Source organism: Aquarana catesbeiana, linkage group LG02 (genome assembly GCF_042186555.1).
Source record: "Aquarana catesbeiana isolate 2022-GZ linkage group LG02, ASM4218655v1, whole genome shotgun sequence".
Lineage (NCBI taxonomy): Eukaryota > Metazoa > Chordata > Amphibia > Anura > Ranidae > Aquarana > Aquarana catesbeiana.
Genome location: NC_133325.1, coordinates 801,060,114 through 801,085,475, shown reverse-complemented (window position 1 = coordinate 801,085,475; position 25,362 = coordinate 801,060,114). Strand labels below are relative to the sequence as shown.

Below are 25,362 nucleotides of genomic sequence, written 5' to 3'. Positions count from 1 at the left end.
CAGAAGCTAGGGTCTGGAGGAAACCCTCCCACGTCACATTCCTCACCAGTCAGCTGACCTCTAGTCTCTGCCCCCCAGCCATGCCGTGAACTGAATGAACATCTGGGAAGAGGCTGAGTGGACGGCCCTGAGCTCCAGGGACAGGCCTGCTGGGCAGCCGCAAAAAAGCTGGGAGAGCGATGCGAGCTTCAGGAACAGCCCAGGATTTGGTGACCCCTGGCAAATCGTCAGCCGACCCCCGAGGGGGTCCAGACCCCCAGGTTGAGAACAACTGGTCTATGGGCATTCCATTTACTTCCATTATTCTCTATGGGCATTCCATCTCCCTGTTAAAGTCTATGGGCATTCCATTCTGTCATTGCCTTTAGTATGTCCCATCAGGCCACACCCCTCTTTTGAAAAGCCCCCCAACTGAAGTTTAAGCCCCACACCTTTGAATTTAGGAGCATCAAACCTCCATAATTTAGGTGGTCGGGGTGTTTTTATATTATAAACTTTGGGTAATATGAAAGAAGACAGAGCTACAAGAGAATGTGGTAATAACACAATGCAAGATGGAGAAAAAAAACACAAGAAAGAGAAATATAAACAATGTAACATAAAATGAGATGAGTTGGAGATACTCACTGTGCCTGCTGAGCTCTCTGTATCTCCCAGTGATGTGAAATCTCTGTTACTGTTCTGAGTATTTATAGCTGGAGTTTACTTTCACTTTCCTGACTGCTGCTTCTGAGAAATGACTGTCTACATTCCGGAAAGCACTCTGCTGACACTCCCCCAGAGATCAGGTGACCTGGGTTCACAATAAAGTGTTGGAGTCTCTGTTGGTCTTTCACACTTTATTTTCTCATTGTACATATATATATATTTTTGCACATTTTCCGGTTTGACTGCTCTCGTTTCAGCTAATGAGAATCTGCATTCTAGGAGAAGGGGACAATCCATTGAGGGGCTCCTGGTGACGTCTATTGGGGATGAAAACATCGGATCCTACCCCCCAAAAGAATCTCCTGTATGGACCTTCATGTTTAACCCTTTCACTACCTGGGATGTTAAGTACAACAACCAATGGAGGACAGCCGTGTGAACTGCCTGCTGGCAGCCTGTTTACATGTGTTCAGCTGACTGTCGGATTTTTAGTAGAAGGTCTTTACAGCCGCTCCATGTACACTGGGCTTAAAAAGATGTATTTTCTCTTTGGAGTAAAAAACGCTTATATAGAACATTTTTGTACAAAGTTTAGACCAGTTTAGAAGAGTTTTACATTTTTTCTGTCAGTGAGCTCCAATCAGAAACGCGGATGAGAAGGTTTATTCCTGCCTCTAAACAGGGGGTACAGCCGTTACAAGTGTAAGGGGCCCCGGGGCCCGAGGAGCCAGAAGAAGACAGGACGGGTGAAGGGGATCCATGCTGTGCAGCAGGGCCGCTGATAGGGCAGTACAGCCAGCCCTGTTGTACCGGGCCCAGCCACCAGGGAGGGCCCAAGCAGATTTCTAGCTAAAAAAAAACCAAACAAATTAGCTAAAGAACTTTATTAACCTGCACCTACTTGATTGGCAAGGTATATAGTACCTTCCTGGGCCCCATCAGGTTATTAGAGGGGCCCAGGAGGTGAGAGCAGAAGAGGGACTTTTTCTCCATTTTCGGGTGGAGGCGGACAATCCCGGCTCTGTATCAGTGAGTGGACCTTGTGCTCACTGTATGATTTCCTCGGGGGATGGATGGAATTGTAATGCGGCTCCCTTCCCTCAGTAAGTGCCGTGCTGCAGCCTGAAGGAGACACTGAGAGTAATCCCGACACTGGTCCACAGGCAAGCAATCCCCCTATACACACACTATGACATCACACAGGCTGAGGCTCAGTCCCCACACTCCCCATTGTGTGTTCATGGTCATTATCATTATGATGATCAGAGCACAGCGGGTTCTCTATGGCTCTGTCAGTGTCACATGCTGTGTGGTCCTGACTTTCCTGATAATTGGCTGTAATGCGTGTTACAGATTATAACACAGAACAGCCATAAGAAAGTCAGCACCACACAGCATGTTACACTGACAGAGCCATAGAGAACCTGCTGTGCTCTGATCATCATAATGACAATGACCATGAGCACACAATGAGATGCTACTTTACACACTTGATGGGGGGAAGGGACAGTAAAAACACACAGCCAAGCTGCATTTTTACCACCCCCCCAAACCACTCCCCTTTAAGTATTTTTCACCCAAGCTTTGCAGTCAGGTGGCTGTCAGTTTTTCCTGTGGACCAGTGGGTACAGTAGCTGCGTACGATGGCACAGTAGTGGCAATTGATGGGCACAGTGGCTGCATTTGTTGGCACAGTAGCTGTGTTTGATGGGCACAGCGGCGGCATTTGATGGCACAGTAGCTATAGTTGATGGCACAGTGGCTGCGTTTGGCACAGTGGCGGCAATCGATGGGTACAGTAAGTGCGTATGATGGCACAGTGGCGGCAATCGATGGGTACAGTAAGTGGGTATGATGGCACAGTGGCGGCAATCGATGGGTACAGTAAGTGGGTATGATGGCACAGTGGCAGCAATCAATGTGTTGTTTTCTGAATTTTTCAGTTTGTTTGCGCCCGAATACATTTTGAGCACCAACCGCCACTGATGTGGACCTGATTGAAAGCTCCATGTAGGTCTACAGGAGTCCAGATATGAACTGACTTATTTCCATTCAGGTCAAAAAAAAAAGGAAAAGAACATCCTTTTCTATTTTTCCAGACCTAAATGTGAGAGATCAGAGGTAACCTGATATAAATGGACACAAGTCTGTGGTGTATGGGGGGGACACAAACTGAATGGGCACAGAGCACCCAACAGCTGATGGAAACATCAGCTGCAGTGCCGACATCGCCGGACTCCAGGACAGGTAAGTGTCCATTTATTAAAAGCCAGCAGCTGCAGTATGTGTGTAGTATGTGTGCAGTATGTGTGTAGTATGTGTGCAGTATGTGTGCAGTATGTGTGTAGTATGTGTGCAGTATGTGTGCAGTATGTGTGCAGTATGTGTGTAGTATGTGTGCAGTATGTGTGCAGTATGTGTGTAGTATGTGTGCAGTATGTGTGTAGTATGTGTGCAGTATGTGTGCAGTATGTGTGCAGTATGTGTGTAGTATGTGTACAGTATGTGTGTAGTATGTGTGCAGTATGTGTGTAGTATGTGTGCAGTATGTGTGCAGTATGTGTGTAGTATGTGTGCAGTATGTGTGTAGTATGTGTGTAGTATGTGTGCAGTATGTGTGTAGTATGTGTGCAGTATGTGTGCAGTATGTGTGCAGTATGTGTGTAGTATGTGTGTAGTATGTGTGCAGTATGTGTGCAGTATGTGTGCAGTATGTGTGTAGTATGTGTGTAGTATGTGTGTAGTATGTGTACAGTATGTGTGTAGTATGTGTGTAGTATGTGTGTAGTATGTGTGTAGTATGTGTGCAGTATGTGTGCAGTATGTGTGCAGTATGTGTGTAGTATGTGTGCAGTATGTGTGTAGTATGTGTGCAGTATGTGTGTAGTATGTGTACAGTATGTGTGTAGTATGTGTACAGTATGTGTAGTATGTGTGCAGTATGTGTGCAGTATGTGTGTAGTATGTGTGCAGTATGTGTGCAGTATGTGTGTAGTATGTGTGCAGTATGTGTGCAGTATGTGTGTAGTATGTGTGTAGTATGTGTGCAGTATGTGTGTAGTATGTGTGCAGTATGTGTGCAGTATGTGTAGCTGGTGGCTTTTAATGTTTATTTTTTTGGGACGAAACACCGCTTTAAAGGTTCACCTTTTGGAACATCCCCCAGATTTCGTGACAGCATGGGGTCAGGGGCGGAGCCAGGGGTGGGGTTGTGGGTGGGGCCAAGGGGCCCTGTCAGGTACACTGTACGGGGCCCCATGATTTCTAACAGCGGACCTTCTATGCAGTATAGAAACAATGTCACAGTTTCTGCAGTTCTCATGTCATTGATTTAAGACATCGAGCTCTTTACTGCCACCTCTGGCTACTATGTGCATGTGCACCCCTCGTGTGACAGTCATCTGCCTGTACTGAGCTTCTCAGCAACATATCAGCTTTGTAAAAACAAGCTGGGACCAGGTATGAAGTTACAAGGAGGGGCTGTGAAGGAAAGGGAGGGGGGATGTTTCTGTACAGGGAGGGGCCAGAGGCTTGTGTGTGTACAGATTTGTGTATGTGGGGCTGACATATATACAGGTGTGTGTGAGGGGCTGACATATATATATAGGTGTGTGTGGGGGGGCTGACATATATAAAGGTGTGTGTGAGGGGCTGACATATATATAGGTGTGTGTGAGGGGCTGACATATATACAGGTGTGTGTGTGTGTGAGGGGGGACTGACATATATAAAGGTGTGTGTGAGGGGCTGACATATATACAGGTGTGTGTGGGGGGGGGGCTGACATATATACAGGTGTGTGTGTGGGGGAGCGCTGACATATATACAGGTGTGTGTGGGGGGCTGACTTATATACAGGTGTGTGTGGGGGGGGGGGCTGACATATATACAGGTGTGTGGGGGGCTGACTTATATACAGGTGTGTGTGGGGGGGGGCTGACATATATACAGGTGTGTGTGTGGGGGGGCTGACATATATACAGGTGGGTGAGGGGGGCTGACATATATACAGGTGCGTGTGGGGGGCTGACATATATACAGGTGTGTGTGTGGGGGGCTGACATATATACAGGTGTGTGTGAGGGGGGCTAACATATATACAGGTGTGTGGGGGGGGCTGATATATATACAGGTGTGTGGGGGGGCTGACATATATACAGGTGTGTGTGAGGGGGGCTGACATATATACAGGTGTGTGTGAGGGAGGCTGCCATATATACAGGTGTGAGGGGGCTGCCATATATACAGGTGTGTGGGGGGCTGATATATATACAGGTGTGTGGGGGGATGATATATATACAGGTGTGTGGGGGGGCTGACATATATGCAGGTGTGAGGGGGCTGCCATATATACAGGTGTGTGTGTGGGGGCGCTGACATATATACAGGTGTGGGGGGGGCTGATATATATACAGGTGTGAGGGGGGCTGATATATATACAGGTGTGTAGGTGTGTGGGGAGCTGATATATATACAGGTGTGTGGGATCTAAAATATATACAGGTGTGTGGGGGGGCTGATATATCTACAGGTGTGTGAGGGGGCTGATATATATACAGGTGTGGGGGGCTGATATATATACAGGTGTGTGTGGGGTCTGACATATATACAGGTGTGTGTGTGGGGGGCTGATATATATATAGGTGTTTGTGAGGGGGGCTGACATATATACAGGTGTGTGTGGAGGGGCTGACATATATACAGGTGTGTGGGGGCTGACATATATACAGGTGTGTGGGGGGCTGATATATACAGGTGTGTGGGGGGGCTGACATATATACAGGTGTGGGGGGCTGACATATATACAGGTGTGTGTGGGGGGCTGACATATATACAGGTGTGTGTGTGGGGGGCTGACATATATACAGGTGTGTGTGTGGGGGCTGACATATATACAGGTGTGTGGGGGCTGACATATATACAGGTGTGTGGGGGGGCTGACATATATACAGGTGTGAGGGGGGCTGACATATATACAGGTGTGTGAGGGGCTGACATATATACAGGTGTGTGGGGGGCTGACATATATACAGGTGTGTGAGGGGCTGACATATATACAGGTGTGTGGGGGGCTGACATATATACAGGTGTGTGGGGGCTGATATATATACAGGATTGGGGGGGCTGAGTGTGTACAGGTGAGGTGGCCGGTGTGTGGATTTGGTAGGATGGTCCATAGGCAAGCCCTGGGGAATGTTGGGGGTCAGGCTCGGGGGGGGGATGGGGGGTCCAGGCATAAAGCTGTGTAAGGGGCCCAAAAATTTCTGATGGCTGCCCTGCCTCTAAACGTTGATCTCACAATATGCCTCTTAACGTATTAATGTGCACAGACACATAGGATGATAGGAGAACATTGAGATGCTTCTACAGGCAGAACACAAATCTCCTGTAGAAGAAACGTTTTTTACACCGGTGTTCATGGAGCCTCACACACAATGCAAGTTGCTCGGCATGTTCAGGATTTATTTACTCAACAAAACCTCCATCTTTTATACTTTACTAAATTGGGTTTTATATCGTGTTTGTGCGCACCTAGAATTATCTTTAGTGTTTTTTTTGTTTTAACTGAACTTTGATATAATGCTGTACTAATATTGTGTGACATAAAAAGTTGCAGCTTTCACCGTTTTATTTTCTGGGGTCGGTGATTTAGCAATAGGTAACCCTTTCATGCCTAAGCCTATTTCTGACATTTGTTGCTTACAAATTAAAATCTGTATGACCATGTGATATTTCATTTTTTCTTTTTTAATAAATCTGCAAAAATGTCAACAATTCTGTGTTTTTCTGTCAATACGGGGTGCTGTGTGTACAATATGGGGTGCTGTGTGTACAATATGGGGGCTGTGTGTACAATATGGGGTGCTGTGTGTACAATATGGGGGCTGTGTGTACAATATGGGGTGCTGTGTGTACAATATGGGGGCTGTGTGTACAATATGGGGGGCTGTGTGTACAATATGGGGTGCTGTGTGTACAATATGGGGGCTGTGTGTACAATATGGGGGGCTGTGTGTACAATATGGGGTGCTGTGTGTACAATATGGGGTGCTGTGTGTACAATATGGGGTGCTGTGTGTACAATATGGTGTGCTGTGTGTACAATATGAGGTGCTGTGTGTACAATATGGGGTGCTGTGTGTACAATATGGGGTGCTGTGTGTACAATATGGGGGCTGTGTGTACAATATGGGGTGCTGTGTGTACAATATGGGGTGCTGTGTGTACAATATGGGGTGCTGAGTGTACAATATGGGGAGCTGTGTGTACAATATGGGGTGCTGAGTGTACAATATGGGGTGCTGTGTGTACATTAATGAGGGAAAAAAATGAACTTGAATGATTTTAGCAAATGGCTGCAATATAACAAAGAGTGAAAAATTTAAGGGGGTCTGAATACTTTCCGTCCCCACTGAATTTATATATATATATATATATATTTTAGCAGAGACTCTAGGGAATAAAATGGTGATCGTTGCAATATTTTATGTCACATGGTATTTGCACAGCGGTCTTTCAAACGCATTTTTTTTGGGTAAAAAGACATTTTCGTGAATTAAAAATAAAAACAAAACAGTAAAGTTATCCCAATTTTTTTTGGTATAATGTGAAAAATGATGTAATGCTGAGTAAATAGATACCTAACATGTCATGCTTTGATATTGTGCACACTTGTGGAATGGGGAAAAACTACGGTACTTAAAATTTTTTACGGCTACTAGATTAGAGTTACAGAGGAGGTCTGGGGCTAGAATTATTGCTCTCACTTTGATGATCGCGGCAATACCTCACATGTGTGATTTGAACACAGTTTACATATGTGGGCGCGACTAATATATACATTTTCTTTGCTGCACGAGCACACAGAGATGGGGGCGTTTTGAAAAAAATATATATTTTTTTTGTTTTTTACATTGTCAGTTTAAGAAAAAAAAATTGATCACAGGAATGTAAACATCTCTTGTGACAGTAATAGGTGGGGACAGGTACTCTTTATGGAGGGATCAGGGGATGGTCTAAAAGACCCCCGATCCTTCCTTTGCACTTCAAAGTATTCAGATCACCAAAAACTGCAATTTTGAATACTGTCATTTTTTTTTAATCAGCGCCATTGGCAGCCAAAGAAAACTGGAAGTGACTTTGAGGGTCATTTACTATAACTCCAGGAAGTACTGGGCACTATGGCAAATAATAGAGCCAATTTTAGCCAAATGGAAACAAAACGGCGAATTTGCGCATGAAAATCAGCTATATAAGTGGAGAACAAACGTTTGAAAATTCTAAATTGCCGCTAATTAGCGCTTCCGCGTATATACAAATGCCAATTCTTATCAAGTTGTTATATAGCAGTGTACTGTAGCCATAATCCATGTATGTGAAAGAAACATTTTTATGTGAGATGTGCTCTACCTCGTGTGCATCTATTGATGTATGTTGCAATTAGTATTCCTAGTTTTTTCCTTCTTTTGCTAACTAATGCAGTTATGAATGATTATTACATAGTAATGTCTGCTATTCTGTAAAGTTACATGTATTAAACATTTAGGTTACCTATTTGTTGTATGTTGTTTTTTATTTTTTAATTTAGGTGACTATAAAGCGGTAATTATTTATATTCATCCTTTAATCATACTACACTATTATGTAGGTCTCATACTTAGCACAATGGCTTAGTAGTCTGCTCAGATGTCTCCACAGCACTCACGGTACAAGTTCAAATACCAGCCAACCTACCATCCCCCAGCTGTGTTTATTTTTTCAGTGCACAAGCGAATTAAAATGAACAAACAAAAAAATGTAATCTGCCCATTAGTTAGTGTGTGGTGTTTGGAATTTCACACCATAATAGTATTGAATACTTACATATCATTGCATGCATTTGAAGAGTTAATATAATAGAATCAGCCAAATTTAAAGAGCATTGGCTAATTGGCATTCACCTATTTTCAACATATGCTGCTTTGGCTAATTGGCTAATAGTCATTTGCTTTTTTTTCACCAATTCAATCTTTTAGTATTTCTCTGTGGGATTTGAACCCATGAGTTCTTCAAGGTAGAAGTGCTGACTGCTAGCCTATTGGGTGTAGCACAGTCATACACAGAAAATACATAGAAAATACATTCACTAGTGTTTGATGTTTCTTCTCCCCGAGCTGTCTCTCCTGCTGCCACCATCTTCCCCCGCTGATGTGTTCTTCAGCGCAGCCGGTTACCCACTAATAAAAAAAAAAGCCACTCTTCTTGTGGCGGTCTTCTGTGGCCATCCGATAATGTCACCCGGAGAGTCCGCTCCATGGCTATGTAAGAGACGCCACACAGCGGGTGACAACACGCAGAGGAAGACCACCATGGAAAAAGAGCAGCTTTTTTTTTTATTAGCGGGTAACCAGCGGTGCGGAAGAAGACAGCAGATGGAGAACATGGCAGCGGCAGGAGAGACGGCTCTGGGAGAATACAGCTCGGGGAGAAGATGGAGGAGGGAGAGACAGCGTCTGGAGAAGATGGCCAAGGGAAGAAGACAGCTCGGAGCTATTTTACAATAAAGGACTTGTCAAAAACCGGCTATTGATTTTTTTTACATTTCACTGCTTTTTTTGGTGAATGGGTAGGGGTAAAATGTACCCTATACCTATTCACATAGGGGGCAGGATCTGGGAGCCGACTTTTTAAAGGGGGCTTCCAGATTCTGATAAACCCCCTGCCTGCAGACCTACAACCACCGACCAGGGTTGTCGGGAAGAGGCCCTTGTCCCCATCAACATGGGGAAAAGGTGCTTTGGGGCATGTGGCCTGGTAAGGTTCAGAAGGGGAGGGTGCTCACTCGTCCCCCCCTATCCTGACCTCCAGGCTGCATGCTCGGATAAGGGTCTGGTGTGGATTTTGGGGGGCCCCACATCAAATTTATTTTACAATTTGGTGTGGGGTTCCCCTTAAAGTCCATACCGAAGGGCCTGGTATGTACTGGGGGGACCCTACGACATTTTTTTCCTTGAATTTTGGAATTCCATACCATAATATTATTGAATAAGTACATACCATTGCATGCATTTGAAGAGTTAAAATATGGAATAAAGCAAGCTGATGTGCTTTGGCTAATTATGCTGCTGAGTACAATGCACACTTCCAGGAGGTAATGCTGTCAGTGGGATTTGAATTCATGGCTTGAACTTTTGGGGGCAGCAGGGTATACCGCTATGCTACAGAGCTGAGCACTTACCTACAGAGAAAATACATTTACTAATGTTTGATTCAATACAATAATGTTTTGCATTTCAGGCATTAATATTATAGTAACAACCATGCTCATGCCGATGTGCCGATGTGGCATTGGCTAATAGGCGTTCGCCTCTTTTCAGCATACGCTGCTGAGTACAATGCAAGCTTTCAGTAGGTGATACCATCTGTGTGATTTTCAGCCATTTCAGCACAATTATATTGAGAACATATGTTTACTAGTGTTTGATGGTGGGACTACTTTATATTCTAGGTATAAAATAGTACTCAGCACAGTGACTTAGACCAGTGTTTCTCAACTCCAGTCCTCAAGGCGCCCCAACAGGTCATGTTTTCAGGATTTCCCTCAGATGAAACAGCTGTGGTAATTACTAAGGCAGTGAAACTGATCAAATCACCTGTGCGAAATAATGGAAATCCTGAAAACATGACCTGTTGGGGCGCCTTGAGGACTGGAGTTGAGAAACCCTGACTTAGACACCTTTCACACTTGTGCGACCTGAAAGTTGTGAGATTTTAATGCGACTTTAAGCAATGCCTGTGTAATCTTGAGGTCTATGGACGCAGGAGTCGCAGGGAAAGACACGCAACTTTCCCACGATTTTGCATCAGCAATTTTGCCGCAATTCCAGGGAATGCCTGTGTAAACTTGAGGTCTATGGACCTCAACTCGCATCAAAGTCAGACCAAAGTAGTACAGGGACTACGTTGAAGTCAGTGTTACTTGAAGTCGCACAGATATGAATGGTACACATTGAAAATCATGGGGTATGACTTGTCATACGACTCTGATGTCCAAAGTTGCACAAGTGTGACTCAGCCCGACTTTGTCAGCGATTTCAGAGACATCAGTGCACTTTCCTGCACAAATGTCTAGTGAAATCACATAGGTCCCAACTGTTCTCCTTTAAGAAGGTGTCCTATGCCTACCTACTTTTGCTAATAGGTGTCCCTTATACCCATCTCAAAAAGTTGGGAGGTAAGAAATCGCCCCCTGAAGTCGCCCAAAGTAGTGCAGGAACTACATTTGGGAATTGTTGTGGCGTCGCACCAATTTGGACAGTTCCATTGCCATCAATAGGCGCCGATTTGGCCTACAATTTGACATGTCAATTCAGACCTATGTGAACATGGGTGAAGTTGCATAGATATTAGAGCTGCACGGTTCTGGCCAAAATGAGAATCACAATTTTTTTGCTTAGAATAAAAAGATCACGATTCTCGTGACATAAAATCTTTCACATTATCCCACAAGAAATTGGGCTAACTTTTCTTTTTTTTTTTTAAATCATTAAAGTAATTTTTTCCAAAAAAAATTGCATTTGAAAGGCGCAAATACAGTGTGACATAAAATATTGTAACAAGCACCGTTTTATTCTCTAGGGTCTCTACTAAATATATATATATAATGTTGGGGGGTTTTAAGTAATTTTCTAGCAAAAAAAAAATGATTTTAACCTGAAACCAACAAATGTCAGAAAAATGTTTAGTGTTTAAGTGGTTAAACTTTCCTCACTTACACAGAATTCTATTTAATTGACAAATTGTTACAAGGTTTCTAGTCAAGTTCACTGATAAAGAATGTTCTAATTCTTGGCAGACTTCCTGGTTTTTCGGCTGTGGCTTCAGAAGAGCAGAGAGAGTTCTTTGCAATAGCAAGAATCGTGAAACGCTTTTTTCAAGATCGTAAAGGGGAAAAAAATTACGATGACGATTAATCGTGCAGCTCTAATAAATATTAATGGAAATCAAGGGGGACAACTTTTCATGTGACTCTGAGGTCCAAAGCTCCATGAAAAGTCACCCAAGTGTGAAAGTAACCTAATGCGATTAATTGATAACACCTTTGAATAAGGCCCCATTTGCACTTGTGCGACCTTAAAATTGTACAGCTTTGTCATGACTTGAAGCAATGTCTGTGTAATCTTGTGGTGTATGGACCTCAAATTGCATCAGTCAAACCAAGGTAGTGCAGGGATGAATTTGCTACACTTTCAGGATGCACAAGTGACAATAGGGCCAAATTCAAAGGTGTTATCCTTGAATCTCATTCAAACTGCTGCGACCTGAAAGTCACACTATTTTGCTGCCACTTTGCCGCTGCAACTTGGCCCCAACTTCTGGGAATGCCTGTGTAATATTGTACCCGATATACCTCAAGTCACACCAAAGTAGTACAGGGACTACTTTGAAGTTGGTGCGACTTAAAGTAGCACAGATATGAATGGTTGTCATTGAGAATCATGGGGTACAACTTGCCATGCAACTCAGAGGTCCAAATTTGCTGGAAAATTCGCCCAGCTGTGAAACAAGTCATATATATTTTAATAAAAGGATCTCTCATTTATACTTGCATAGTCCTTACTGATTTACATCAGCAGAACAAATGCAGGAAGTGATGTGTGCACATGGGACGGAAGCAAATGTGTGGTGATGCCAAACAAATCAATGAACCCCACCCACACCAAATCTAACTATGACATCCACCCCTGCATTGATTAAGTACAAGTACATATCCTACACTCACCCGGCCAATGAGCAGCGCCTCCTCTCTGCTAAAGAGACCTCGCCATGTCCACCTAGATTGAGATCCTGACCAGCACAAGAACTTCCGGGTGCATACAATGACTAATTTCCAGGTCAGAAGGTGAAACCACACTTTTGATTGCAGCTGCAAATATTTGATCTCAACCATGATTAGTATTTTTTTATTTTCAGATATGCAAATCTGTATTTCTACATATATTTGAAGGTAAACTTAAGGGAGTTTGCTAAGAAATGGTGTCCCTGGGTTAGCAGCAGGTGAATTACAAAGGCAAAAGGCCCAGTTTGAGCCCTGGTTCACACTGACAGCAGGAGGAAAGCGTTCAGCTGAACTCCCACAATTTCATTCCTGCATGTCAGTCCCGACTGTGGGGGTAACATCAGAGACATCGTTGCAGGTTTCTGCACCAATATCAATACAAATCGCACTAATTAGAACAGTGCAATTGCCACAGATTTGACATGTCAAATCACACCAATGTGAACCAGGGCTGACACATTCAAACACTGCCTATCCACCAGCTGAATTCATTACCTGCAATTCTCCACAGCTGTTAATGATAAAGGTGGAATCTTTATATACAACTTGCAGTTGTGCAGAAGCCTAGGTTTACATTGGAGCGATTGGTCATGCGATTTGAGAGATCAAATCGCGTGACTATTGGCAATGGCACTGGCACTGTTCCAATTGATGCAACATTTTTTTGTGGCACCGCATCAATTTGCTAAAGTAATTCCTGCACTACTTTTGCCAATTTCAGGTGCGACTTCAATAGACATTTGTGTATGAAGCCACCTGAAATCACACTGACCTTGCTACTTTGAAATCATGCTACTTCAAGTGAAGTAGCACAATTTCAAAGTAGCATGTGAACCAGGGCAAAGAGATTAGTTTTTTGGTGCACAAATACATATTGAAATAAAATATAAAAGAGATATTGCACTTTCCCAAAACCACCACCCACAAAAACTAAAGAAAGAAAAGTAGAAGGAAAAAAAAAAAAACCCACACACCACAACAAGAGCTCAATGTACTTTTATTTTACCAGCAGAAAAAAAATAAATTTACATTTACTAGCTTCAAAAAAATTTGGACAGGATATATGGTACTACATTTAGCAACGGAATTTTAAGGGCCCTGCTCATAGGAGCTTACAATCTAAAATTAGACAAAACCTTAGAGTGGACACAGCTTTAATTTCAGTGTATAACGGGCAACACATCACATTATTATCTGAAAGATTATAGAAACATACTTAAGTCATTCTTACAAAGCATTCCAACATAATATTGCAAAAGGCTTATTCAAAACACCCACCACCAGCCCACAATCCACACATACATACATTGGTGACCATGTTCTACTGGAAGCTGCATTTCGGTGTACACAATTAAACGAGATCAAAAATAGTAGGTCAGCAGATGCTTCCAAACGATGTTTGCATGATCAGACAGGAACAATACACACACAACATTGACAGCATGGCCACATAAACCCACTTTTGATTGAAAAAATGCACAAGAATTTCACCAAATCTCCCAATATCATTCCTTCTCCATCACAACAAAAAACCTGACCTTCTCAGGCCAAACAAACCCCCCCTACTGCAGGCCTTTATATAAGGTAGGTTGTATTGTTAGCACACTGACACTCACCCCATAGAGGTACACGCCCACCAGTATCTTTCAATCTGTCTCTTCATGTATGTCTAAAGTGATTGCACCTGATGTGCAGGAACACATAATATTATTTGCAACTGTGTTAGCCCTTGGCTATGTGCATCAAATCTCCAACTACAGGCCAAAGATCAAAGTCCATTTGCATCCACATAAACAAAGCAACAGTTTTCTAAGCATATGTACCTGTGCAGTGTAAACCCTAAAATTTGAAATGTCCAAGTCCCTGGGCATGATTAGTGCTAATAAACATTAACATCAGTCCCTGGCTGCAATGAGCTTCCAATATAAAGTCCAAAATTAACTTTCTTACATTAGAACCTATTTCGACAGGAGACAAATAAGATGCCAGCATGTCTTTAGATTGTGGTGAGAAACCCACAGGGAGAACATATAAACTTCAACACAAGCATTAGCATGTTGGTGGAAGTGAACCAACATCCCAGGTGCTGCTAGACAGAACTGCTACCCACTTAGCCACCAGGGCAGACCCACACATGTTCTCTGCATCTCTGTGGTGTGAACTAGCCCTAAGTCCATAGCCATGCTCAGTGTCACAAGCAATATACAGTATATTGGCGTAAGTATTGGGATGCCTGCCTTTAAACACACATGAACTGTAATGGCATCCCAGTATTAGTATTGGGTTCAAAACTCATTTGGCCCACCCTTTGCAGCTATAACAGCTTCAACTCTTCTTGTCCACAAGGTTTAGGAGTGTGTCTATGGGAATGTTTGACCATTCTTCCAAGTGCATTTGTGAGGTCAGGCACTGAAGTTGGACAAGAAGGCCTGACCTACAGTCTCCTCTCTAATTTATCCCCAAGGTGTTCTGTTGTGTTGATGTCAGGACTCTGTGCAGGCCAGTCAAGTTCCTCCACCCCAAAATCACTCATCCATGTCTTTATGGACCTTGCTTTGTGCACTGGTCCAAATGATTTGGTGGAGGGGGATTATGGTGCGGGGTTGTTTTTCAGGGGTTGGGCTTGGCCTCTTAGTTTCAGATAAGGGAACTCTTAAGGCGTCAGCATACCAAGACAATTTGGACAATTTCATGCTCCCAACTTTGTGGGGACAGTTTGGGGAAAGCCCCTTCCTGTTCCAACATGACTGCACACCAGTACACAAAGCAAGGTCCATAAAGACATGGATGAGCAAGTTTGGGGTGGAGAAACTTGACTGGCCTGCACAGAGTCCTGGCCTCAACCCGATAGAACACCCTTTGGCTGAATTAGAGTAGAGCCTGCAAGCCAGGCCTTCTCATCCAACATCAGTGCCTGGCCTCACAAATGCACTTCTGGAAGAATGATCAAACATTCCCATAGGCAGACTAAACCTTGTGGACAGCCTTCCCAGAAGCTTTTCTAGCTGCAAAGGGTGGGCCAAATCAAATTTTATGCCTACGGACTAAGACTGGGCTGCCATTAAAGTTCATGTGTGTGTAAAGGCAGGCGTCCCAATACTTTTGGCTATATAGTGTATCTGGAAAAGACTTACAATGGTGGTGGAACCATCCTACACATAACTACTACAATTAGACATAGTTATAGGACCTGGGAGATGAGACAACTTCTCTACATGAAATAACATGGTGGGGATTTGAACACAGACCCTCAGAGATACTAAGCAGAAGTTCTAACCTCTAAGCCACAGAGCTGCCACGTGTGAGACCCTCCTACACATAACTACACATAAATACACATAAAAACATATAAATACTGCATTTCTTTGGACATACAGGTGATGGAATTACATTACTCAAGAGTTATTCTTCTTGATTTATTCTGTGATATTTGGTGTTTTTTGTGGGTGAGAGTAGAATATTACCCTCAAATTTTTGGGAATTACATTTTGATTTCTGATGTTGGTACACATATCACATTTTTGGGCTCAAATTATGAATATTTGCAAATAATAAAAAGCACAAAAAATTGTGATTCATTTTAAATTTTCATCAGCGATGGTATTGTTTGTGGATTATAAAGACACCTGTGTGAGTTTTGGGTAAAGATTGTTGTGAGATGGAGAGTAACAAGTGAAAGTGACAGAGAAAAATCTATTTTACCAAAACATCAAAACATTCCACATTGTAGCATTCTTAAAATCTAAATATTTGAAGTAGAAGCAACAATGTTGCAAAGGAAAATTTATTTCACAGAAAGATACATTTCATCTCAACATTAAAAGGTTTTTTTGTGAAAGTTAGAATTGTTCCATTAGAATCAATGACTGAAACTTCATTTGGACTAAATTAGAGCAGATTTTACCTCCCCAAAAATGCTCTCTAATTAGCTCTCATTTTGGTATTTACTATACCTCCAGGTAAAAAAGACACTTGAGTTAAAATGAGAGTTATTTTCAGGTCTGAGCATGCTCAGTTGTGTTGGCACCTAGTTGTCCAAAACGGGGAATTTTTCACTTTTCAGACTTTTAAAGATATTTCAGTGTAGAAATCACTTTTTCACACAGTTTAAAAGCAGATAATCTTTAAATAATATACCGCATATTTCAGTACCATTTAGGCAATTATATCATGCTCTAAAAATTATTTCCATGTGCAATTCTCTAGGTTTTAGCAGAGTAAGGGTTTGGGCTCTATTTAGTTTCAGGGAGCTATAGTAAATTCGATTTTGGGAGAATTTTCTCACCAGCGCTATAGTGAATACCGTTTTCGCGCGAATTACCGCTATTGGCGCTATAGTAAATGACCCCCTTTGTGTCATCGCTTCCGGGATTTTACATCAGAGACCCAATTGGAGCAGAATCCGACTTTGTATGGGTCTCAGCCTAGGTGTACATTGTAACTTTGTAGAAGGAGGAGGATACATTTCTTTCGATCAGTGATCAGACTATACATTGTAACTTTGTAGAAGGAGGAGGAGACATTTCTTTCAATCAGTGATCAGACTATACATTGTAACTCTGTAGAAGGAGGAGGAAGCATTTCCTCAGTCTCCCCTCCCCCAGTGATCAGACTGTACATTGTAACTTTGTAGAAGGAGGAGGAGGCATTTCTTTCAATCAGTGATCAGACTATACATTGTAACTCTGTAGAAGGAGGAGGAAGCATTTCCTCAGTCTCCCCTCCCTCAGTGATCAGACTGTACATTGTAACTTTGTAGAAGGAGGAGGAAGCATTTCCTCACCTTCCTTGAACCTCCTAAGCAATTTCTCACTGAATATCACCCGTTCCTGAGGTCCTTCCAGTACTTTGCACCCCTGTACAGTTACCAGGCACCTCCCTCCCAGTGCCTGAAACATGTTACAATGTATTCTGTAAAGCTTATTGGTTCACCATGCAACACCTCCCACTGCCAACCTGAATTCTGTTCTATGGAGGATTATGCGAAGATTATATATAAACATGTCCCAAGAAGCTTTATATACATCGATATATACAGTATTTCATTTTCACTTGTGTTCCTCTGTCTCTTTTCCTGCTTAAAAACATTACATGTACAGTGTTCAGTAGCTCAAGCTGTAATTTTCACACACAAGTCAATGGGCCAGAGTCACCTCTCTCATTCCCCTTATAGGATTATAGGACTCCTGCTAAGGTTCCAGTCACACACAGAGAGTCTGAAGGAAAGCAGCTACTGCTAGTTTACTCTTTTGGTAATGCTGAGAATCAATAGGTATTTCACACAGGAAGAAAAATGAGAGTTTTAAACAAAGTTTCAAGGAAAAGTAAAAAAAAAACATTTCTAATAAAATTAATATTTATAAACAAACAACAAACATAAACTCAGCAAAGAAAGCACTTCTTGTAAAATACACCGGGGGGCGCTGACAGCCAGAATTACCAGCACAGTATATTTTTAGTTCAGGCATTTATTTATATATCCTGTATTGTATGAATCCCCCAATGTCCCCCCAACTTCCTCCTCCCTGTGCACTAAGTGGGAGTGTCCTCCACTACAATCATGTGATCAGTGCCAGAATTGCAATCAGATTCTGCAGTGATCCAATCAGATGAGCAAGAAATTGTTTTTTTGGAGGGCTTTTTTGGGTGGGAGGGGGGACCAACATTGCACTAATTTGTAGTTTTTCAGGCTCAGCAATTTCAATAAATAACACAAACCCCTCAAGAATAGGTCCAGCTACGCCCATATTTATAATAAACACCCATTTTTCATTGGTATCCACACCTTAGTGGGTCATGTGCATGTCAAGCCACACCCCCATTTCTAATAACCCACACCCTTTTTTAATTAGTTTTTTCTGCTTTAGTGTGACATGCCCATGTAATGTAATGCCCAGTTTATAATGAACCACACCCATTTTTCATTGGTATCCACCCCTTAGTGGTTCATGCATTATGCCAAACTACACCCATATTAAAGGGGTTGTAAAATGTTCACATTTTTTTAAAATTAAAATAACAAACATGTTATACTTACCTGCTCTGTGTAATGGTTTTGCACAGAGCAGCCCCGATCCTCCTCTTCTCGGGTGCCTCGCTGGTCCTCCTGGCTCCTCCCCTTCATCGGGTGCCCCCCACGGACAGCTGTTTTCCATGGGGGGCACTTGTGTGGGCTCGCTCTTGAGTCCCGCTGCAGGACTCGGCCCCCCCCCCCGCTCCCGTGCCACTGGATTTGATTAACAGCAGCCAATGGCCCCTACTGCTATCAATCTATCCAATGAGGAGAGAGACAGTGGCTGGAGCTGCTGGGCCCATGCACATTGCTGGGATGGGTGGGTTTAGGTAAGAAAAAGAAAAAGGGGGGGGGTCTGGGAGGAACTGCAGCAAAGAAGGTTTTTCACTTTAATGCTTAGACTGTGGGAATCAGGATTTACAATCAATTTTATAATAATCCCCGCCCATTTTTCATTGGTCTCCACCCGTTAGTGGGTCATGTGTATGTCAAGCCACACCCATATTTATAACGAATACCCATTTTTCATTAATATCCACTCTTTAGTGAGTCATAAATGATGTAAAGCTATGCCCATATTTATAATAAACCACACCCATTTTTTTATTGGTATTTACCTCTTATTGTATGGGTGCTCAACATGCGGCCCTCCAGCTGTTTCGTAACTACAAGTCCCATGAGGCATTGCAAGCCACTGACAGTTACAAGCACAACTCCCAAAGACAGAGGCAAGATGGTACTTGTAGTTCCACAACAGCTGGAGGGCCGCAGGTTGAGCACCCATGCCGTAGTGCAGTGGTCTCCAAACTGTGGCCCTTTGCTTTTTTTTATCCAGCCCTTGGGGCAATATTTCATCCACTCATACTAACAGTGGGGCATAATCCCATCCCAATGACACCAATGATGGGGCCCAATTTTTCCCAATGACACCAATGATGGGGCCGAATTCCTCATATAGGCACCAACAATGGGGCACTATTGCTCCCAATGACACCAACAATGGGGCACAATTCCTTCCACCGACACCAAAGATGGGCCATTGTTTTTTCCCACTGACAGCAGGACCTTTTCTACACCCTTTTTTCAGTTGAGGTTCCCATTAAAATTATGTACAGTCTCGGGGCACCCCATTCTAAAATGTAAAAAAACTATTCTAATAACTTTACACAATGGAGCAACATTCCACAAGTAGGATACACATTGTTAGAGGTGATTTATTCTTCCAAAGCAAATACACTGTTGAACACTATTGACTAGTATTCCAATGTTTCTCTTATCTCCATCTTCTCTCCATCAGTCAGCTAATGTCACCCTAGTGCTGAGGGAGAGGGGCACAGGGAGGGTCAAACAAGGATTCTGTAGAGGCAACAGACTCCTTATCAACTGATGAGGTCATTGGTTGTTAGGATGACAGTGTCTAGAAAGTCATAATGGTGCATAATGAAAACCTGGAGAAACCTCAAGGCACCCCTGGAAAAACCAAGTAATAGATAAAAGTATAAAAAAGTGTAGCGCTATAAACTCAGAAAATTAAATAAATGGCATCTTAAAGCCAAATAGAGTGTATATATAATGACATACCATATAATTAAATATTAGTATGAAAATGCTATAATGTACTCTATACAATGCATATATAGTATACAAAAGTGCAAACCAATACGCAAAAAAACACTGAGATATTGATATAAATTAGGTATAGTACACTGTGTATGGTGTGTATATAATGTGCAGAGCTATAAGAAAAAACATCAAAACATGTGAACAGTGATTCAAATGTAAAGAGTTCAAAAAGTTCTAAATGGAATTAACCCACACAGAGAACCAAAATGTCAAAGTCCAGCAACATTGTTGAAAATTGAAAAAGGAGTGAGAAAGCCACCACCCAGGGTCTTAGGGGGCTTACCAAAGGCAAATGACTTAGGACGACTTACGCCGGCCAAGTCACAAAAGGCTGTGAGACCAACTGGTCACGAGAATGTAACTCCTTAAACGACCATGTTGAATCGCAGATTGGAGTAGAAGATAGGTGAGGAAGCTGTGTAGAGGCTTAGAAGCAACCAAAATAAGCAGGGAAGGTATTGATGGTGAAGAGGCCGTCACCGAAGATATTAAAGGCTTACCAGAAGTTGTTGACTTGGAAAGACTTATGTCGTCCAAGTCAGAAAGGCTTGAAGATCAACTGGTCAGAAAGGTGCATCTCCTTAGATATCCTCAATGGATTCCAAACCAAGGTGGCAATTTAGCATCCACAGTTATCCTCAACAGCATAGAAAGTGATATCCCAATGGAAGGCCACAAACGAACATTCATATGCCATGCGAGAAATGGATGAAAGAACTCACATAGCGTAATGACGTAAACACTGGTTTATTAAGATATCAAAAATAAACTCACATATTAGTAGATCATCAAAAATACAAAGATCAGGTAGCGGTAATTGTTATGGGTCCACCCAACGCGTTTCTGCTAAAGAGCTGTCATCTGGGGTGACACTTGTTGTGAATATTGCTAGGTAATTAGAAGCGAATATTAATTTGCTATTGTCACACAAGTGGGTGGACTCAGGGGGCAGTGCTCAGCTCCCCGAGACCACCCTTTTTTTTTAAGCCAATTAGAGCCTCCGGCTCTAATCCCATGCTTCAAAAAAAAAAAACCCATTGGAATCCACGCTTCTGGCACCCTGCATGTAGATTAAGGGCCGCACGCATGGATACGGTGTCTATGGGAATGTTTGACCATTCTTCCAGAAGCGCATTTGTGAGGTCAGGCACTGATGTTGGATGAGAAGGCCTGGCTCGCAGTCTCCGCTCTAATTCATCCCAAAGGTGTTCTATCGGGTTGCGGTCAGGACTCGGTGCAGGCCAGTCAAGTTCCTCCACCCCAAACTCGATCATCCATGTCTTTAAAGATGAGAAAAAACTTCCAATATAGTGCCAGGGGGGTCCCCTTAGTCTAACTGTAAAGTGGCAGATCTGTACCATGTCTAGAATCTGCTGCAGCAATAATTGAATTGATAAAGCCAAAAAAATTGACATTTTCCCTCCAGGCTGCCTTTATTTTGCTCAGCAACAGCTCGGGAGCCAGTGTGTATGATGAGGCCACAATGTAGTGCACTGGGAACAAGATTAGAGATTTTTTGGATACATTCTGGTGTCACTTTGACTCTGGATTGAAGTAACGGGTGCGTTAAAATTGGTCTCTGGGTGTCGGTGGCGCCCTCCCACCGTAACCCTATAGAGATAATCTTGATAAAAGCAAGAATTTGCCTTGCTGTAAAAAATTGCAATGATATGCACCTGTCAAACAGGTGCAGAAAAATTGGTCTTTGGGTGTTAATTGTGTCCATGAAACTTACACCAAAAACATTCTTCCAGATGAAATGATTGAACACCCTCAAAGCAAGTCTCAAAGTCCTGCAGAGATTCCACAACCCAAAAAGACTTAATCAGTGACATCGGCATTAGGGGCTTCATAGCTGGTAATCCAGGACTGATTCATTTTTATAAAAGTCAAACGGTCCACAGAGTCTGTGGACAGACGCGTTCTATGATCAGTAACAAAACCTCCTGCAGCACTGAATGCCTGTTCTGAAAGCACACTGGATGCAGGGCAGCCCAACAACTCAATAGCATACTGGGAAAGTTCTGGCCAGTGGTCTATTATCATGACCCAGTAAGCCAGTTGATCGTCAGCTGGAAAGCTCTCTGTAACGAGCCCCTTGCTCGCTCGGTTCCACTCTCCTGACACTCCTCTGCTGCTATAGAATCAGATTGCAGATTGCAACGTCTGATTGCTCGGTCATCCAATGCTCCGGGATTAGAACTACAGCTATGTGCAGTTCTAACCCAGTTGTGATAGCTCAGAACAAACACCAGGCAGGCTGTATGTAAGTTCAAAACAGGAATCTCTTTTATTGCAATATACAGGCTCTTTTATACACTAAAAGAGGAGGTGCAGACCTCCTGCTCATATTACTCTAACAATACAGCTGTAACCTAATTAACCTAATTAACATGAGATAATTAACTAATCCCTTTAGATAGCCTAGATGACTCAGACATGACCTTTAGGCCAGACTGGCCGTCTTGTAGTTCAGAAAATCCAATCAACATTATCACAATAGCAGAGTTAATTAAACACAAACAACAATGGGGATCTAATGACTCTTAGATCCCATACTAGAGACTTATTTACAATACACATTTTAGCAGACAACAGACAGGTAGCTGGAATTGATGACATTAGCATTTAACAGTAGGAGTCCCAACGGTATGAATCAGTCACTATTCCAATATGGCAAATCCAGGGTCCCCAGAGTCTGTGTGTCCTGGGGGACCAGGACCCGAATCCACAGTAATAACGCCTCAAGGGTCCCCAGGCATACAGCTCACAAAGAGCACCGTTCCCCCAAATGCCAGGGCCCACGATCGATCGGCAAGAGGCTAGCATACAGTCCCCTCCAAAGTCTCTCTCCAGGCTAGGTCTGTCACACTCTCTGTCTCTGTTTTGGCCCCGAGGTAATCGTCCACCATGTGATGCAGACGCTGCCGATGGGATGTGGAAGCTGACAGCCCTGGGCGGCGAGGACTAAAAAAATTCCAAAATGCCTCACTTAGGAGGATGCCTTCTCCAACGCTCATTTCTTGACCAACGGAAGACTCAAAACGACGTTTTCCACCACACTGTAACCTACTAGAGTCAGGGAAAATGTTCAATAAAATCCTCTTTAATGTGTCCTCAAGAGATTTTATCCTCTGCACTCTCTTTGGGGACAGGATGAGTTCAGAGACCTTCCCCTTATAACGGTGGTCAAGGAGGGTTGCCAACCAGTAATCATCCTTCTCCTTTATGCCAAGTATTCTTGGGTCCTTTCGCAGGCTTTGAAGCATGAGGTTGCCCATGCGCCTAAAATTTGCAGAGGCTTGAGAAGCAAACTCCTCGTGGTCACTCAGGATGATAGCATCTGGAACTTCCTCCTCCCAGCCACGTACTACTCCCAAGGGTCCTGGGGTTAGAAAGCCATCGCTTACAGATGCCTTCCTCTTCTTCAAAGCCTATGAAAGTGCCAGAATCCTCCTCCTCATCCTCCTCCCCTCTCTCCTCCTGTGTGTTCTGTGACATAGGAATGATGGTGTCTGTACTAAGTGGGCCTTGAGAGGAAAGGAAGTCCTCTTCTTCCACCCGCTGCTCTGCCTCCAGTGCTCTGTCCATAATGCCATGTAGAGTCTGCTCCAGCAGGAACACAACAGGGATTGTGTCACTGAAGCATGCACTGTCACTGCTCACCATCCTTGTGGCCTCCTCAAATGGTGACAATACAGTGCATGCATCCTTAATCATTAGCCATTGGCGTGGGGGAAAAAAAGCCGAGGTGACCTGATGTTGTTGTTCCGTACTGACACAAGTACTTGTTGACGGCCCTCTGCTGCATGTATAGCCGCTGCATCATTCCCAAAGGTGGGCATGGTGGGCATGTCACAAATCAGGCTGTTTATGGACAGGTGGAATTCCCGCTGAATTTCAGCCAACCGAGCAGTGGCTGTGTATGACCGCTGAAATGGCTACAGACTCTTCGGTCCTTCTTTAGTACATCTTGCAACCCTGGATACGTACTTAGGAAACGCTGCACCACCAAATTGAGGGCATGTGCCAGGCATGGCACATGTGTCAACTTTCCCTGTCTAAGGGCGGACAGGAGGTTTGAGACATTATCAGACACCATTACTCCTGCTCCGGTGTGGTTCCTGTCCTCTAAACACACCAGCTGAAGCACTGCATGCCACCTTTTAGCCTGACTCTGGGAAAAGCCCTTTGAATGCTTAGAGGGTACCTGATGTTCATTTGACAATTCTGCAGAGGAGGGCATGGAGGTGGCGGAGGAGGAGGGGGTAGAGCTCACAGGTCTGGCATCATCACCACCAGCTGTATGGAGACGTGGGAGCACAACAAGCTGTGGCACTGAGCCCTGTCCTGCATCATTTTGAGTTGCAAGCAGCGTTACCCAGTGTGCTGTGAATAAAATATATCGTCCCTGCCCATGCTTGCTGGACCACGTATCAGCAGTAAGGTGGATTTACAGCTGACTGCCTTGCCCAACGAGGCCAGAACACTGCCTTCCACGTGATGGTAGAGAGATGGAACGGCCTTACGTGAAAAGTAATATTGACTGGGAACTTGCCATTGTGGTACAGCACATTGTGCGAATTCACGGAAGGGGCAGAATCCACCAGGCTGAAAGGCAGAAGTTGGAGAGCCAACAGCTTTGACACGCTTGCATTCAGGAGCTGGGCATGTGGGTGGCAGGGACTGCATTTTTTTTCCAGTGCAGAAGATGGGGCAGAGAAATTTGCCAGCTACAGTCTACAGCTGGTGGTGTGCTGCTGGTAGATGAGCTGCTAGGACCTTGGACACCCTGTGCTATACCATCATCCCTGTCAGTGGAGGCTGCTGAAAGGTAATGACTCGGTATCACAGGGGCAGACTGAAGTGGGTAAGGGGGAGGAGGAGGAGGGACAGATTTGTGCCCCTTTTGTGTGGCTTTTAGGTGCTCTTGCCAATGGGCTGAGTGGTTGGACGTTAAATTCCTTGTTAGGCATGTGGTACCCCAATGGTTGGTGTTTTTGCCACATTTGATGTGCCTGTGACACAGTTTGCAGATAGCAACAGTGTCATCTTCTGCAGATGTGCTGAAAAAGGCCCAGACAGCTGAGCTTTGGGGAGTGGGCCGGGAGATAACAGCTGCAGAATGTGATGGAATAGGGTGGCTGCTCTCTACTCTTTCTTGGTGCCGACCTCCTTGGGGTTGTGCCGCCTCACCTTCAGTTTCCTCTTCTGCTCTATCTGGCACCCAAGTCGCATCAGTGACCTCATCATCATCATC

General features: G+C 43.7%; 1 protein-coding gene across 1 annotated transcript in view; it reads right to left on the bottom strand.

The window, feature by feature from the left end:
* The window catches only part of LOC141129483 (CD276 antigen-like), a 493,387-nt gene extending 492,741 nt beyond the window's left edge, over positions 1-646 (bottom strand). Inside the window, exon 1 of the mRNA XM_073617540.1 lies at positions 628-646. The gene's annotated coding sequence lies outside the window, so the exon portion shown is untranslated. The remainder of the gene's footprint in view (positions 1-627) is intronic.
* Positions 647-25,362: the final 24,716 nt, after the last annotated feature.